Raw genomic sequence first — 4,033 nt, 5'->3', positions numbered from 1 at the left:
CCAGTGTAAGCGTACTAACAAGTCAACCAACATCTGCTTTCCATATAAATCCGTAAGAATTACAACAGAAAACATTTCATTTTTGTTATACAATTACTACCGAGAAGCTCAGCCCAAAAATCGTTATATAATCAATCCGTTCCCGACAGTTTCACCATTTCACAGAAATGACAGGAAACAACACACATTAAGTTTCATTTTTACCAAAACATGTGGCAAAAGAACATCAAAATCATCTATAAAAAACTTGAAACATTGTAATTAGTGGTGATATGTAAACAAAGGTTTGAAACACTTGCATGCAATTTAATGAAGTACAAGTTTCAGGTAAAAATGCATATACATGCTACATTTCAGACTGCCCCAAATAACAGATGTGAGCGAAGATGCTGTTACTCCACATAGTTCTGAAGCACAGACGTTTCCAGAATTCCAGCCAGTCTTAAAATGTGAACACTATCTTTTCTTCAAATGACATTTCATGCTCCAATCAATGTTCACACTGTAAACTATGCTTGGAAGTGATCAACCTGAAAAAAAGAAAGTTGGAGTTAGAGGTGGCACTGCTGGAAAAAAAATTAAAGACAAATTAAACTTTTTAGATATTGACATGCATTATTTGTGTACCAGTATTTTTTTTAAACTGTTTGAGCACAATATTTTACTCATATCTGCAGAAGTATTACCTTGTTAATGTGACATTTTCAAGTTGATAATTACCAGGCATATTTTATAGTGTATTGTTCTACCATCATATGTGTTGTATTCAATTTCATTTAACATCTTTTATGTATATGAGTCATAACTATACTTACTAATTTTAAATGACATTCTACATTAATCAAAACTGTCCAAATCAAACTCTATATGATATCCAATGTTTAAATTAATTATGGATAAGAAAGTATTTCAAATGTAACTGTCTGTAGTGATGAAATGACTCATTCAGAGATTTTGGTTGCAAACAGTTGTTGTATTGTCATTGGTAAAACTTATTCATTTAACATCACTTTCATGAACAAATAACAAAATGAAGTTTGTGAAACATTAGAAGGTACTAGCAGAGAAAAAATGTAAAACTGTCAATGTTATATTTGCTTCCGCTTTTTTGGTGCCATTGAATATGTATAACTGTTTCAAATGCCTAATGGTAACATACACTTAAACACATGACAGTATTGGTTTAACAAAATATGCCCGAGTCCCTCTAACAACTTGAATGGGGTTTAACAACATACGGAAATATGTAGCAGCAAAATAATCCCTGTAACGCAAACCGGGCATTTGGTCTTGTGGCCTTGGATCACCATTGTTGTTATTTCCATTGTCCTCATCTTGGTTGTCAGCAAATGGAATACCCCTTGCTTTACACAGGTTGTGCAACACAGCACATGCCATGACTACCCTATGATAAAAATGATTAAATATTTAAAACATAAGAAAACATTTTCTATGTATAATTTGAATTTGCATCTGACAGATTTAACCTTTAACACCATTCAGTTACTTCCCCCTGCTTTTTTCATGAACAAGCATCAAAATAAGACAGATAAAATATATATAATATATAAATCAAGTCTATGTCTATTATGAAATATTTTCAATTCCAAAAGCTTCTATTTATTACTGAATATTGGTGGTTTGATTGTAGAAAGATTTCCTTTTTTACAGATGATGTCATAGGATAATATATGATGTCATAACAACCATTTGCTTTGCATTGCATTACCCCATATCTAAATGCTTTTCAACAAGATACATTTTCCATATATACATCATGTACATGAGACTTCATTGTGCACTTACTATAACTCAACATTATAAAGATGATGTTTTAAGGAATCAAACCCCTTCTTAGCCGATCACTCAAAACCTTGTTTAAATCAACAACATGATTAACGACATTGTTGTTAATCTTTAAACATGAACTGTTTGATAATGTGATAAAATATTCAAGTAATAAAAGATCTACAGATCATAACTGTTTCCACTAATCTTTCAGAGTGGTAACAATTTGAATGTTAACAGCCATGTTGTTAATCATGTCAACTTAAACTAAGTTCTGACAGATTGGCACAATATGTCAGTGTTTGATGCCTGATGACCCCTATCATTGTGGTGTCAATGTTCAATAGCTTTGTCCATTATGTATTTGTTTTGTAATTTTTTAAAGTTGTTTGCTGGTTTCCATTTCTCTGGTGTGTTTGGTGGTCGTTTGATGTTATTTATAAAATTCAGTTGTTCATTTTACATATTTGTAACCAGTAAGATGCCAATATCAAAACAACTATACTTAAATAAAGTCCGGTATAAACTCAATCAACTTTTAGCTTTAGATATACAAATCTAACAAAGTGGTTTTCATTTGTGATGGTTCGGATACCTTAATATACATTTCATGTAGAGAATATAATCGTCAAACAGTTGTTTGAATCATAAGGGTGCTTCTTACTTGCAGGCTTTTTCTGGTGAAAGGGTAATCTCTGTATGGAGCACACCAAATCTCCTCTTCAGCTGTCCAATGGCTTTCTCTACCCTGGATCTTGTTGTTTTGTGGCTTCTGCAATGCATTTAAAAGTTTAATGGAACTTTTGTTATGTTAATAAGGAATGTCAGTATTAAGTAATGAATAAATTATAGAAATTGTTAATATTAACTATCTACAAAGAAATTTGTTGACAGAACATGTTTTATCAATGTCTGATATTCCCTTTCAAGATGAAAACAGTTTAATAATTTTGTACATTTTAAGCTTTCATTCTGTGATGATATGGGACTTATATTATAGTATAGTGATATTTAGAGCCAGTGATTATTACTTATTTTGATTATCACTTCAAAGAACTGTGATTGTTTAAATGTTGATATTTAATTATACTGTGATCATAGTATACAACTGTTTGCCATACTTATCTTTTAGCAAAATTAAAAAGTAAATGTTCATATGTAAAATAAATACAATTAAGCAATTACTGCATACCTGTTGTAAGCTTCTTGTGCTAAACCTTGGGGGTTCAGATATGGTGTAAGCAGCCATCGCTTACTAGGATAGCCGCTATCACCCAGTAGATGGAACTGTTCATGGCCTCCAAACCCATTATCTAAGAGCTGGGATAGGCCACTTTCTCGCAAAATTCTGGCATCGTGAACAGATCCCGGCCAGCGGGCTACAATGTCGATGATTTTGTCTTCACCATCCACAACCACCTGCACGTTTATGCTGTGAAACTGTTTACATACATATATTCGTTTTCTGACGGTGCCCTAATTCTTATGTGGGTGCCATCTATGAGGCCCATCAATTTTGGGAAGTTTGCAATTCCCTCAAAAATTGTAGCGTTCCTCCTCAGATCAGCTGCATCTGTGGGGAAGGAAATGAACTGTCGTACCAGCCTTGGATCTGACAAGACATTCAGCATTTCTCCAAGTACTCTTGAAACAGTCGGTTGACTGACACCATGAATGTCGCAGTCATTCAGTTGGATTGGACCGGTCGCGAGATACCTTAAGGCTATTAGTAGTTTGTGCCTTGCAGAGATGGCATGGTTTCGATACGCTTTCGGCGTTATTTGTCTTGATAATATGTTTTCCACATAATCGATCCCATCACGATCAAGACGGTATCGATCAATGATTTCAATGTTTGTCAAATCATCCAGATTAGGTCTTCTCTCCATCTGTCAATTCAAGGGAAGAGAGTGATAAATGATTTAAGGACATGACTCATTGTATTATAGTATTACCAAACTGTATCACTTATGATTACTAGTATAATATTTTGAATTTAGTAATACTACATTCAGTATGTCCATTCCAGTACATAATTTTATGAAAGTTCATGATGTAATAAGGTTACAGAAAGAATCATGTACGTGGTATAAAATGAAGATCAAATGAAAAGAGAAGAACTGTAGACTTACTGGTATCGACAAAACAATCACAATGACACGAATCATTGCCTCCACAGACCATTTACCACTCACACCACATCTGTTTCCCACATATACACAAAAAAGACTTAACAATCTATAAG

The 4,033-nt window shown here is 33.4% G+C and overlaps 1 pseudogene; it reads right to left on the bottom strand.

Moving 5' to 3' along the window:
* Positions 1 to 525: 525 nt before the first annotated feature.
* On the bottom strand, positions 526 to 3,677 carry LOC128225994 (putative nuclease HARBI1; annotated as a pseudogene).
* Positions 3,678 to 4,033: the final 356 nt, after the last annotated feature.

This window comes from Mya arenaria, chromosome 3 (assembly GCF_026914265.1).
Source record: "Mya arenaria isolate MELC-2E11 chromosome 3, ASM2691426v1".
Lineage (NCBI taxonomy): Eukaryota > Metazoa > Mollusca > Bivalvia > Myida > Myidae > Mya > Mya arenaria.
Note: the sequence above shows the minus strand (reverse complement) of the source record. Positions and strands in the feature narration are given on the sequence as shown.